The sequence below is a fragment of the Schistocerca americana genome, chromosome 3, assembly GCF_021461395.2.
Source record: "Schistocerca americana isolate TAMUIC-IGC-003095 chromosome 3, iqSchAmer2.1, whole genome shotgun sequence".
Taxonomy (NCBI): domain Eukaryota; kingdom Metazoa; phylum Arthropoda; class Insecta; order Orthoptera; family Acrididae; genus Schistocerca; species Schistocerca americana.
Genome location: NC_060121.1, coordinates 707500004 through 707514666, shown reverse-complemented (window position 1 = coordinate 707514666; position 14663 = coordinate 707500004). Strand labels below are relative to the sequence as shown.

At 42.3% G+C, this 14663-nt stretch overlaps 8 non-coding genes across 8 annotated transcripts; all 8 read right to left on the bottom strand.

Moving 5' to 3' along the window:
• Window positions 1-1433: 1433 nt before the first annotated feature.
• Window positions 1434-1552, bottom strand: LOC124608691. The gene has a single exon (XR_006979296.1). It is a non-coding gene; the product is annotated as a U5 spliceosomal RNA (small nuclear RNA).
• Window positions 1553-2506: 954 nt separating this feature from the next.
• LOC124608538 lies at window positions 2507-2713 on the bottom strand. Its single transcript, XR_006979165.1, has one exon. It is a non-coding gene; the product is annotated as a small nucleolar RNA U3 (small nucleolar RNA).
• A 2440-nt stretch (window positions 2714-5153) lies between these two features.
• Window positions 5154-5272, bottom strand: LOC124608603. Its single transcript, XR_006979221.1, has one exon. It is a non-coding gene; the product is annotated as a U5 spliceosomal RNA (small nuclear RNA).
• A 954-nt stretch (window positions 5273-6226) lies between these two features.
• On the bottom strand, window positions 6227-6433 carry LOC124608506. Its single transcript, XR_006979138.1, has one exon. It is a non-coding gene; the product is annotated as a small nucleolar RNA U3 (small nucleolar RNA).
• A 2446-nt stretch (window positions 6434-8879) lies between these two features.
• On the bottom strand, window positions 8880-8998 carry LOC124608602. Its single transcript, XR_006979220.1, has one exon. It is a non-coding gene; the product is annotated as a U5 spliceosomal RNA (small nuclear RNA).
• A 954-nt stretch (window positions 8999-9952) lies between these two features.
• Window positions 9953-10159, bottom strand: LOC124608505. The gene has a single exon (XR_006979137.1). It is a non-coding gene; the product is annotated as a small nucleolar RNA U3 (small nucleolar RNA).
• Window positions 10160-12605: 2446 nt separating this feature from the next.
• On the bottom strand, window positions 12606-12724 carry LOC124608601. The gene has a single exon (XR_006979219.1). It is a non-coding gene; the product is annotated as a U5 spliceosomal RNA (small nuclear RNA).
• Window positions 12725-13678: 954 nt separating this feature from the next.
• LOC124608433 lies at window positions 13679-13885 on the bottom strand. The gene has a single exon (XR_006979074.1). It is a non-coding gene; the product is annotated as a small nucleolar RNA U3 (small nucleolar RNA).
• Between the last annotated feature and the right edge of the window lie 778 nt (window positions 13886-14663).

Here is a 14663-nt window from a genome sequence, read left to right as displayed (position 1 = left end):
AAACCACAATCTACTTTTTATACTAGCTTCCTTGTCACAGTGAACAGGAAACTAATGCTAGTGCCTCAGTTTACTAAAAAGCTTTTTTCGCTTGCAACATATAAACTACCAACTTGAACCTCACACTCACACACACACACACACACACACACACACACACACACAGAAAACTTAATTCCACAGAAATTTAGGAGTAACAGTGGTTACCTCACATTTTCATACATACTCAAATAGCTACTTCTGTGCACTTCACACAATGTTCTCATCGTGTTCCACCAGAGAACACAGTTATCACTATGCATGGATTCTGGTAAAAGAGCATTAAAAAAACAAACAGCCTGATCAAAGTGATTATCTGCACATCCTCTGCCAATATCATGTCACTCTATACCCGAGGGAAACTAGAATGCAGGGAAAGGAGCTTTGTTGTGAGCACTGTGTTGGTATTTCATCATTTACTGACCAAAGTCTTCTCAAGCCAAGTATGCACCAGCTCTGTGTATGGCTGGGTCAATCAAGAGCCCCTATCAATTTTACTTAAAAGACAAGCAGCATCAACAACTCACAGGAGGCACTGAACATTTTTACCATTATCTGCACCACCTTCCACTGATTTACTGAAGAAGAAACTGCAAAGTCTGCCCAATTTTGTACACAAGTAATCTTGAAAACATTGGAGTCAACAGCAGATACATAGTTTCCAAGACTGTAGCTAGGAACAACCCTTCAATTTCAAGATTTATCTCTCACTGAGACACACCATACCCAAACTACACCTAGCAGGAAATTACTACTTACTTCATTTCTAGCTATTTATGTCATATTCAACAACTGTCTCTTTCTCACCTAAATCTTCTACACAACTGAGTACACTGTTATGAACAAACACATTATGGCAACAAGCCAGTGTCACTAATATCCACTCTATTGAAAACCATTTAAATACTCATCCTGCCCAACTAACCACCATCTTCGGCCCAAAGCTCACTCACATCATACCTACAAATCACAAACTTCTGTGGTAAAAATAATTTTGGGTTTCAAAACATAATCTACTAATCACATACCAGTATTTCTTACAAAGCCTATCATTCATCATTCACTTCAAAATATCAGTTTATATGCTGTTGTGCAACTGCAGTGCAAGTAAACACTCTCAAATCATCTAGAACTGAGGTACGGAAAGGGTTCACCAAGTGTTTCCAGGTAGTCCTGTAGCTCCCTCTCTGTCTTTACACAATCGTCTAACACACTGTACGCCATTTCAGGGCAAATGTACTTGTTTCATTATACTACGACACGGCCTATTACAATTTCAAATTTTAAAAAAACAAATATCTGCCTGATCCAACGTCATCCGCTACTCCACGCCCTTCATTCACACAACACAATCTACCTCTTGCTACTTACATTACGTTTTCACTTGTGATTATGGCTCAGCAATAGCCGAGCACTACGAAAAATACCTTATAGACTCATTTAATGTTCCCCTCCACGGAAATCTTTCGTAAAAGGCGAAAGATTTATTCGTTTTGAAGGGAAACCAGAGTGCCGATCAACGCCCTCACTTCAATACTTATGGCTGCTTCTCTATTACTTCTCCGCGAGAACGCGGAAAATTCTTTCCGTCTTGTCTACTTCTCTACCGTCAACAGACTTCCAGTGTCATGCAAGCACACACCCCAAACTAACTGTCAACGCTGAAACACGTGTCTGCCAAATGTCGTCGCTATTACTCTTTAGTTAACTATTTTCATCATTTCTGTCACCATTCAAGCTGCTTCATTACCTCACCTGCCGACAGATGGCAGCACGCCTAATTCCTGTCGGCGACTCACCGTCCGACATACAACGTCCGACACACAACTGCCCGCACTGCTCTGCATCTAACACTAATCTCTCTCCTCCCTACCACATTCGTTCACTGAAAAAAACTGACAACTAGACAGTTCTTTGTACGCAAAACTAGGCCACATCAGACGCAACGTGTATGTAGATGTATGGTGCAAGGGAAATATCCCCCTACTCCCACACATCTAATTAATACTAGTTGACAACAGAAATAAAATTTCTGTCGATAGTATTCGAACCAGTCTTATTCATTTGCCAATTTCATGCATTCCTTCTTGCAGATAACAGTGCCTTGCAAATCGCTCAATTCATGTTTGCTAGCCAAACGTGCTCCTCCTAAATGTTTCGTACATCATGCATTAGTGGTGATTATCAACACTGTGTTGTGTGTCAGCTTTTTATCGTCATCAATTGCACTCTTCTTGTGTTGCTCACTCAGTCTTGTAACTCAAAAGTACGTCGTTGTCATCCAAGCCTAGCACTTGGAGCAGGCCAAATCAAATGGTTCGTCCCCGTGACACTCGAGAAACTTCCACAAGGCTTTCATGACATGTCGCAATCAAAGTCCTTCCACAAGCTGCAGCGACATTTCTGCAACGACGCGGGTCCCGATACCAAAGGTATGACTTACGCTTCTGATCTATATAATAAAACCACCACTCGGAAAGCGCTATTCCCTTCCCACATCCCTCAGAATGTGGTGAACGATCATCGATTACAACCAAGATGCGATGAATCTCGATCGCAAGCCTCACGCTCAGGGAGAGTGCTACCACTCACCATCGTGGTTACGTCTACTCCAGCTTTGAACTAGAGAGAGTTGAAGACATACTACAGAAATGATCCTGTGAAGTATGATCTTGCTTGCAAGCTATCACCGCTCGCTACTTATGCCACGAGACCGTCAACACGCCCTACGAGAATACGACACACTCTTCACATTTCGCGATTTACAAGCTCGGACATTCTGCAAAGAACCTACTTCTACTCTTACTTGGCCGCCATGATCTCGCTCAGCTATTTTGTGCGCTACCAGTGCTTCTTGCGTTCCGAAATGAGAGACCATTGCCTCAGGCGAGACTGTATGTAAACACCGCTTGCACCTCCGGCCGCTAGATGGCGGCCTGGGGCACATACAGTAGCATTCTACGGCGCAAGCAGACACGCCAAATAGCCACTGAAAGAGAAACACACAAGAGGGCATTCATAGGACTCTTGTGCTTTCTTTAAAACCGCCTCTCTCTTCGAAATTTTTCGCACAGCACTAGCTCATTCACCTCACTCTAACAGTGCGAACTCTTGTCGATATTTGGCCTCTTTCATGCATACTTCCTCTTTCGTTTCACTTTGCGTCTTACTTGATACCCGCCCTTGGAGCTGCTGACATACAATACTCGCAACAAATGTGTTTCTCTCTGTATCTCTTTTCGCCTATCACGAGTATTGCTTTTCCTCACATGGCAATTATGAAAACACCCACAGCTGAACAAACACTTCAATTCAGCGCCACGTCCATACTATCAATCATACACCAGTAATTTCACAGCTACTTGCTCCACTAATACATTTCTTATGTCTACTGTTAAACAGATGAAGAATCAAAGTATACAACAAGTCTCTATGAACATCACTGTCAGGACATTTTACAGACCTACGCATACCATGCCAATCTGTATGCTTCAACTATGATGGCCCATGTGCTATGAATACAGAAATTTCTCATAAAATAACAAATAATTTTACAACTATACAACTACTCCGACAAGCTCCTTACTAAAATGCTACATGTTTAGCAATCCCCCCATCATCTCAGAATAATCCCAAGCAGTGCTTTCATCCCATGAGCACTTCTTTGCAAGCAAAACCACAAACTACTTTTTATACTAGCTTCCTTGTCACAGTGAACAGGAAACTAATGCTAGTGCCTCAGTTTACTAAAAAGCTTTTTTCGCTTGCAACATATAAACTACCAACTTGAACCTCACACACACACACACACACACACACACACACACACACACACACACACATACAGAAAACTTAATTCCACAGAAATTTAGGAGTAACAGTGGTTACCTCACATTTTCATACATACTCAAATAGCTACTTCTGTGCACTTCACACAATGTTCTCATCGTGTTCCACCAGAGAACACAGTTATCACTATGCATGGATTCTGGTAAAAGAGCATTAAAAAAACAAACAGCCTGATCAAAGTGATTATCTGCACATCCTCTGCCAATATCATGTCACTCTATACCCGAGGGAAACTAGAATGCAGGGAAAGGAGCTTTGTTGTGAGCACTGTGTTGGTATTTCATCATTTACTGACCAAAGTCTTCTCAAGCCAAGTATGCACCAGCTCTGTGTATGGCTGGGTCAATCAAGAGCCCCTATCAATTTTACTTAAAAGACAAGCAGCATCAACAACTCACAGGAGGCACTGAACATTTTTACCATTATCTGCACCACCTTCCACTGATTTACTGAAGAAGAAACTGCAAAGTCTGCCCAATTTTGTACACAAGTAATCTTGAAAACATTGGAGTCAACAGCAGATACATAGTTTCCAAGACTGTAGCTAGGAACAACCCTTCAATTTCAAGATTTATCTCTCACTGAGACACACCATACCCAAACTACACCTAGCAGGAAATTATTACTTACTTCATTTCTAGCTATTTATGTCATATTCAACAACTGTCTCTTTCTCACCTAAATCTTCTACACAACTGAGTACACTGTTATGAACAAACACATTATGGCAACAAGCCAGTGTCACTAATATCCACTCTATTGAAAACCATTTAAATACTCATCCTGCCCAACTAACCACCATCTTCGGCCCAAAGCTCACTCACATCATACCTACAAATCACAAACTTCTGTGGTAAAAATAATTTTGGGTTTCAAAACATAATCTACTAATCACATACCAGTATTTCTTACAAAGCCTATCATTCATCATTCACTTCAAAATATCAGTTTATATGCTGTTGTGCAACTGCAGTGCAAGTAAACACTCTCAAATCATCTAGAACTGAGGTACGGAAAGGGTTCACCAAGTGTTTCCAGGTAGTCCTGTAGCTCCCTCTCTGTCTTTACACAATCGTCTAACACACTGTACGCCATTTCAGGGCAAATGTACTTGTTTCATTATACTACGACACGGCCTATTACAATTTCAAATTTTAAAAAAACAAATATCTGCCTGATCCAACGTCATCCGCTACTCCACGCCCTTCATTCACACAACACAATCTACCTCTTGCTACTTACATTACGTTTTCACTTGTGATTATGGCTCAGCAATAGCCGAGCACTACGAAAAATACCTTATAGACTCATTTAATGTTCCCCTCCACGGAAATCTTTAGTAAAAGGCGAAAGATTTATTCGTTTTGAAGGGAAACCAGAGTGCCGATCAACGCCCTCACTTCAATACTTATGGCTGCTTCTCTATTACTTCTCCGCGAGAACGCGGAAAATTCTTTCCGTCTTGTCTACTTCTCTACCGTCAACAGACTTCCAGTGTCATGCAAGCACACACCCCAAACTAACTGTCAACGCTGAAACACGTGTCTGCCAAATGTCGTCGCTATTACTCTTTAGTTAACTATTTTCATCATTTCTGTCACCATTCAAGCTGCTTCATTACCTCACCTGCCGACAGATGGCAGCACGCCTAATTCCTGTCGGCGACTCACCGTCCGACATACAACGTCCGACACACAACTGCCCGCACTGCTCTGCATCTAACACTAATCTCTCTCCTCCCTACCACATTCGTTCACTGAAAAAAACTGACAACTAGACAGTTCTTTGTACGCAAAACTAGGCCACATCAGACGCAACGTGTATGTAGATGTATGGTGCAAGGGAAATATCCCCCTACTCCCACACATCTAATTAATACTAGTTGACAACAGAAATAAAATTTCTGTCGATAGTATTCGAACCAGTCTTATTCATTTGCCAATTTCATGCATTCCTTCTTGCAGATAACAGTGCCTTGCAAATCGCTCAATTCATGTTTGCTAGCCAAACGTGCTCCTCCTAAATGTTTCGTACATCATGCATTAGTGGTGATTATCAACACTGTGTTGTGTGTCAGCTTTTTATCGTCATCAATTGCACTCTTCTTGTGTTGCTCACTCAGTCTTGTAACTCAAAAGTACGTCGTTGTCATCCAAGCCTAGCACTTGGAGCAGGCCAAATCAAATGGCTCGTCCCCGTGACACTCGAGAAACTTCCACAAGGCTTTCATGACATGTCGCAATCAAAGTCCTTCCACAAGCTGCAGCGACATTTCTGCAACGACGCGGGTCCCGATACCAAAGGTATGACTTACGCTTCTGATCTATATAATAAAACCACCACTCGGAAAGCGCTATTCCCTTCCCACATCCCTCAGAATGTGGTGAACGATCATCGATTACAACCAAGATGCGATGAATCTCGATCGCAAGCCTCACGCTCAGGGAGAGTGCTACCACTCGTCATCGTGGTTACGTCTACTCCAGCTTTGAACTAGAGAGAGTTGAAGACATACTACAGAAATGATCCTGTGAAGTATGATCTTGCTTGCAAGCTATCACCGCTCGCTACTTATGCCACGAGACCGTCAACACGCCCTACGAGAATACGACACACTCTTCACATTTCGCGATTTACAAGCTCCGACATTCTGCAAAGAACCTACTTCTACTCTTACTTGGCCGCCATGATCTCGCTCAGCTATTTTGTGCGCTACCAGTGCTTCTTGCGTTCCGAAATGAGAGACCATTGCCTCAGGCGAGACTGTATGTAAACACCGCTTGCACCTCCGGCCGCTAGATGGCGGCCTGGGGCACATACAGTAGCATTCTACGGCGCAAGCAGACACGCCAAATAGCCACTGAAAGAGAAACACACAAGAGGGCATTCATAGGACTCTTGTGCTTTCTTTAAAACCGCCTCTCTCTTCGAAATTTTTCGCACAGCACTAGCTCATTCACCTCACTCTAACAGTGCGAACTCTTGTCGATATTTGGCCTCTTTCATGCATACTTCCTCTTTCGTTTCACTTTGCGTCTTACTTGATACCCGCCCTTGGAGCTGCTGACATACAATACTCGCAACAAATGTGTTTCTCTCTGTATCTCTTTTCGCCTATCACGAGTATTGCTTTTCCTCACATGGCAATTATGAAAACACCCACAGCTGAACAAACACTTCAATTCAGCGCCACGTCCATACTATCAATCATACACCAGTAATTTCACAGCTACTTGCTCCACTAATACATTTCTTATGTCTACTGTTAAACAGATGAAGAATCAAAGTATACATCAAGTCTCTATGAACATCACTGTCAGGACATTTTACAGACCTACGCATACCATGCCAATCTGTATGCTTCAACTATGATGGCCCATGTGCTATGAATACAGAAATTTCTCATAAAATAACAAATAATTTTACAACTATACAACTACTCCGACAAGCTCCTTACTAAAATGCTACATGTTTAGCAATCCCCCCATCATCTCAGAATAATCCCAAGCAGTGCTTTCATCCCATGAGCACTTCTTTGCAAGCAAAACCACAAACTACTTTTTATACTAGCTTCCTTGTCACAGTGAACAGGAAACTAATGCTAGTGCCTCAGTTTACTAAAAAGCTTTTTCCGCTTGCAACATATAAACTACCAACTTGAACCTCACACACACACACACACACACACACACACACACACACACACACACACACACACACATACAGAAAACTTAATTCCACAGAAATTTAGGAGTAACAGTGGTTACCTCACATTTTCATACATACTCAAATAGCTACTTCTGTGCACTTCACACAATGTTCTCATCGTGTTCCACCAGAGAACACAGTTATCACTATGCATGGATTCTGGTAAAAGAGCATTAAAAAAACAAACAGCCTGATCAAAGTGATTATCTGCACATCCTCTGCCAATATCATGTCACTCTATACCCGAGGGAAACTAGAATGCAGGGAAAGGAGCTTTGTTGTGAGCACTGTGTTGGTATTTCATCATTTACTGACCAAAGTCTTCTCAAGCCAAGTATGCACCAGCTCTGTGTATGGCTGGGTCAATCAAGAGCCCCTATCAATTTTACTTAAAAGACAAGCAGCATCAACAACTCACAGGAGGCACTGAACATTTTTACCATTATCTGCACCACCTTCCACTGATTTACTGAAGAAGAAACTGCAAAGTCTGCCCAATTTTGTACACAAGTAATCTTGAAAACATTGGAGTCAACAGCAGATACATAGTTTCCAAGACTGTAGCTAGGAACAACCCTTCAATTTCAAGATTTATCTCTCACTGAGACACACCATACCCAAACTACACCTAGCAGGAAATTACTACTTACTTCATTTCTAGCTATTTATGTCATATTCAACAACTGTCTCTTTCTCACCTAAATCTTCTACACAACTGAGTACACTGTTATGAACAAACACATTATGGCAACAAGCCAGTGTCACTAATATCCACTCTATTGAAAACCATTTAAATACTCATCCTGCCCAACTAACCACCATCTTCGGCCCAAAGCTCACTCACATCATACCTACAAATCACAAACTTCTGTGGTAAAAATAATTTTGGGTTTCAAAACAATCTACTAATCACATACCAGTATTTCTTACAAAGCCTATCATTCATCATTCACTTCAAAATATCAGTTTATATGCTGTTGTGCAACTGCAGTGCAAGTAAACACTCTCAAATCATCTAGAACTGAGGTACGGAAAGGGTTCACCAAGTGTTTCCAGGTAGTCCTGTAGCTCCCTCTCTGTCTTTACACAATCGTCTAACACACTGTACGCCATTTCAGGGCAAATGTACTTGTTTCATTATACTACGACACGGCCTATTACAATTTCAAATTTTAAAAAAACAAATATCTGCCTGATCCAACGTCATGCGCTACTCCACGCCCTTCATTCACATAACACAATCTACCTCTTGCTACTTACATTACGTTTTCACTTGTGATTATGGCTCAGCAATAGCCGAGCACTACGAAAAATACCTTATAGACTCATTTAATGTTCCCCTCCACGGAAATCTTTAGTAAAAGGCGAAAGATTTATTCGTTTTGAAGGGAAACCAGAGTGCCGATCAACGCCCTCACTTCAATACTTATGGCTGCTTCTCTATTACTTCTCCGCGAGAACGCGGAAAATTCTTTCCGTCTTGTCTACTTCTCTACCGTCAACAGACTTCCAGTGTCATGCAAGCACACACCCCAAACTAACTGTCAACGCTGAAACACGTGTCTGCCAAATGTCGTCGCTATTACTCTTTAGTTAACTATTTTCATCATTTCTGTCACCATTCAAGCTGCTTCATTACCTCACCTGCCGACAGATGGCAGCACGCCTAATTCCTGTCGGCGACTCACCGTCCGACATACAACGTCCGACACACAACTGCCCGCACTGCTCTGCATCTAACACTAATCTCTCTCCTCCCTACCACATTCGTTCACTGAAAAAAACTGACAACTAGACAGTTCTTTGTACGCAAAACTAGGCCACATCAGACGCAACGTGTATGTAGATGTATGGTGCAAGGGAAATATCCCCCTACTCCCACACATCTAATTAATACTAGTTGACAACAGAAATAAAATTTCTGTCGATAGTATTCGAACCAGTCTTATTCATTTGCCAATTTCATGCATTCCTTCTTGCAGATAACAGTGCCTTGCAAATCGCTCAATTCATGTTTGCTAGCCAAACGTGCTCCTCCTAAATGTTTCGTACATCATGCATTAGTGGTGATTATCAACACTGTGTTGTGTGTCAGCTTTTTATCGTCATCAATTGCACTCTTCTTGTGTTGCTCACTCAGTCTTGTAACTCAAAAGTACGTCGTTGTCATCCAAGCCTAGCACTTGGAGCAGGCCAAATCAAATGGCTCGTCCCCGTGACACTCGAGAAACTTCCACAAGGCTTTCATGACATGTCGCAATCAAAGTCCTTCCACAAGCTGCAGCGACATTTCTGCAACGACGCGGGTCCCGATACCAAAGGTATGACTTACGCTTCTGATCTATATAATAAAACCACCACTCGGAAAGCGCTATTCCCTTCCCACATCCCTCAGAATGTGGTGAACGATCATCGATTACAACCAAGATGCGATGAATCTCGATCGCAAGCCTCACGCTCAGGGAGAGTGCTACCACTCGTCATCGTGGTTACGTCTACTCCAGCTTTGAACTAGAGAGAGTTGAAGACATACTACAGAAATGATCCTGTGAAGTATGATCTTGCTTGCAAGCTATCACCGCTCGCTACTTATGCCACGAGACCGTCAACACGCCCTACGAGAATACGACACACTCTTCACATTTCGCGATTTACAAGCTCCGACATTCTGCAAAGAACCTACTTCTACTCTTACTTGGCCGCCATGATCTCGCTCAGCTATTTTGTGCGCTACCAGTGCTTCTTGCGTTCCGAAATGAGAGACCATTGCCTCAGGCGAGACTGTATGTAAACACCGCTTGCACCTCCGGCCGCTAGATGGCGGCCTGGGGCACATACAGTAGCATTCTACGGCGCAAGCAGACACGCCAAATAGCCACTGAAAGAGAAACACACAAGAGGGCATTCATAGGACTCTTGTGCTTTCTTTAAAACCGCCTCTCTCTTCGAAATTTTTCGCACAGCACTAGCTCATTCACCTCACTCTAACAGTGCGAACTCTTGTCGATATTTGGCCTCTTTCATGCATACTTCCTCTTTCGTTTCACTTTGCGTCTTACTTGATACCCGCCCTTGGAGCTGCTGACATACAATACTCGCAACAAATGTGTTTCTCTCTGTATCTCTTTTCGCCTATCACGAGTATTGCTTTTCCTCACATGGCAATTATGAAAACACCCACAGCTGAACAAACACTTCAATTCAGCGCCACGTCCATACTATCAATCATACACCAGTAATTTCACAGCTACTTGCTCCACTAATACATTTCTTATGTCTACTGTTAAACAGATGAAGAATCAAAGTATACATCAAGTCTCTATGAACATCACTGTCAGGACATTTTACAGACCTACGCATACCATGCCAATCTGTATGCTTCAACTATGATGGCCCATGTGCTATGAATACAGAAATTTCTCATAAAATAACAAATAATTTTACAACTATACAACTACTCCGACAAGCTCCTTACTAAAATGCTACATGTTTAGCAATCCCCCCATCATCTCAGAATAATCCCAAGCAGTGCTTTCATCCCATGAGCACTTCTTTGCAAGCAAAACCACAAACTACTTTTTATACTAGCTTCCTTGTCACAGTGAACAGGAAACTAATGCTAGTGCCTCAGTTTACTAAAAAGCTTTTTCCGCTTGCAACATATAAACTACCAACTTGAACCTCACACACACACACACACACACACACACACACACACACACACACACACACACACATACAGAAAACTTAATTCCACAGAAATTTAGGAGTAACAGTGGTTACCTCACAATTTCATACATACTCAAATAGCTACTTCTGTGCACTTCACACAATGTTCTCATCGTGTTCCACCAGAGAACACAGTTATCACTATGCATGGATTCTGGTAAAAGAGCATTAAAAAAACAAACAGCCTGATCAAAGTGATTATCTGCACATCCTCTGCCAATATCATGTCACTCTATACCCGAGGGAAACTAGAATGCAGGGAAAGGAGCTTTGTTGTGAGCACTGTGTTGGTATTTCATCATTTACTGACCAAAGTCTTCTCAAGCCAAGTATGCACCAGCTCTGTGTATGGCTGGGTCAATCAAGAGCCCCTATCAATTTTACTTAAAAGACAAGCAGCATCAACAACTCACAGGAGGCACTGAACATTTTTACCATTATCTGCACCACCTTCCACTGATTTACTGAAGAAGAAACTGCAAAGTCTGCCCAATTTTGTACACAAGTAATCTTGAAAACATTGGAGTCAACAGCAGATACATAGTTTCCAAGACTGTAGCTAGGAACAACCCTTCAATTTCAAGATTTATCTCTCACTGAGACACACCATACCCAAACTACACCTAGCAGGAAATTATTACTTACTTCATTTCTAGCTATTTATGTCATATTCAACAACTGTCTCTTTCTCACCTAAATCTTCTACACAACTGAGTACACTGTTATGAACAAACACATTATGGCAACAAGCCAGTGTCACTAATATCCACTCTATTGAAAACCATTTAAATACTCATCCTGCCCAACTAACCACCATCTTCGGCCCAAAGCTCACTCACATCATACCTACAAATCACAAACTTCTGTGGTAAAAATAATTTTGGGTTTCAAAACATAATCTACTAATCACATACCAGTATTTCTTACAAAGCCTATCATTCATCATTCACTTCAAAATATCAGTTTATATGCTGTTGTGCAACTGCAGTGCAAGTAAACACTCTCAAATCATCTAGAACTGAGGTACGGAAAGGGTTCACCAAGTGTTTCCAGGTAGTCCTGTAGCTCCCTCTCTGTCTTTACACAATCGTCTAACACACTGTACGCCATTTCAGGGCAAATGTACTTGTTTCATTATACTACGACACGGCCTATTACAATTTCAAATTTTAAAAAAACAAATATCTGCCTGATCCAACGTCATCCGCTACTCCACGCCCTTCATTCACACAACACAATCTACCTCTTGCTACTTACATTACGTTTTCACTTGTGATTATGGCTCAGCAATAGCCGAGCACTACGAAAAATACCTTATAGACTCATTTAATGTTCCCCTCCACGGAAATCTTTAGTAAAAGGCGAAAGATTTATTCGTTTTGAAGGGAAACCAGAGTGCCGATCAACGCCCTCACTTCAATACTTATGGCTGCTTCTCTATTACTTCTCCGCGAGAACGCGGAAAATTCTTTCCGTCTTGTCTACTTCTCTACCGTCAACAGACTTCCAGTGTCATGCAAGCACACACCCCAAACTAACTGTCAACGCTGAAACACGTGTCTGCCAAATGTCGTCGCTATTACTCTTTAGTTAACTATTTTCATCATTTCTGTCACCATTCAAGCTGCTTCATTACCTCACCTGCCGACAGATGGCAGCACGCCTAATTCCTGTCGGCGACTCACCGTCCGACATACAACGTCCGACACACAACTGCCCGCACTGCTCTGCATCTAACACTAATCTCTCTCCTCCCTACCACATTCGTTCACTGAAAAAAACTGACAACTAGACAGTTCTTTGTACGCAAAACTAGGCCACATCAGACGCAACGTGTATGTAGATGTATGGTGCAAGGGAAATATCCCCCTACTCCCACACATCTAATTAATACTAGTTGACAACAGAAATAAAATTTCTGTCGATAGTATTCGAACCAGTCTTATTCATTTGCCAATTTCATGCATTCCTTCTTGCAGATAACAGTGCCTTGCAAATCGCTCAATTCATGTTTGCTAGCCAAACGTGCTCCTCCTAAATGTTTCGTACATCATGCATTAGTGGTGATTATCAACACTGTGTTGTGTGTCAGCTTTTTATGGTCATCAATTGCACTCTTCTTGTGTTGCTCACTCAGTCTTGTAACTCAAAAGTACGTCGTTGTCATCCAAGCCTAGCACTTGGAGCAGGCCAAATCAAATGGCTCGTCCCCGTGACACTCGAGAAACTTCCACAAGGCTTTCATGACATGTCGCAATCAAAGTCCTTCCACAAGCTGCAGCGACATTTCTGCAACGACGCGGGTCCCGATACCAAAGGTATGACTTACGCTTCTGATCTATATAATAAAACCACCACTCGGAAAGCGCTATTCCCTTCCCACATCCCTCAGAATGTGGTGAACGATCATCGATTACAACCAAGATGCGATGAATCTCGATCGCAAGCCTCACGCTCAGGGAGAGTGCTACCACTCATCATCGTGGTTACGTCTACTCCAGCTTTGAACTAGAGAGAGTTGAAGACATACTACAGAAATGATCCTGTGAAGTATGATCTTGCTTGCAAGCTATCACCGCTCGCTACTTATGCCACGAGACCGTCAACACGCCCTACGAGAATACGACACACTCTTCACATTTCGCGATTTACAAGCTCCGACATTCTGCAAAGAACCTACTTCTACTCTTACTTGGCCGCCATGATCTCGCTCAGCTATTTTGTGCGCTACCAGTGCTTCTTGCGTTCCGAAATGAGAGACCATTGCCTCAGGCGAGACTGTATGTAAACACCGCTTGCACCTCCGGCCGCTAGATGGCGGCCTGGGGCACATACAGTAGCATTCTACGGCGCAAGCAGACACGCCAAATAGCCACTGAAAGAGAAACACACAAGAGGGCATTCATAGGACTCTTGTGCTTTCTTTAAAACCGCCTCTCTCTTCGAAATTTTTCGCACAGCACTAGCTCATTCACCTCACTCTAACAGTGCGAACTCTTGTCGATATTTGGCCTCTTTCATGCATACTTCCTCTTTCGTTTCACTTTGCGTCTTACTTGATACCCGCCCTTGGAGCTGCTGACATACAATACTCGCAACAAATGTGTTTCTCTCTGTATCTCTTTTCGCCTATCACGAGTATTGCTTTTCCTCACATGGCAATTATGAAAACACCCACAGCTGAACAAACACTTCAATTCAGCGCCACGTCCATACTATCAATCATACACCAGTAATTTCACAGCTACTTGCTCCACTAATACATTTCTTATGTCTACTGTTAAACAGATGAAGAATCAAAGTATACAACAAGTCTCTATGAACATCACTGTCAGGAC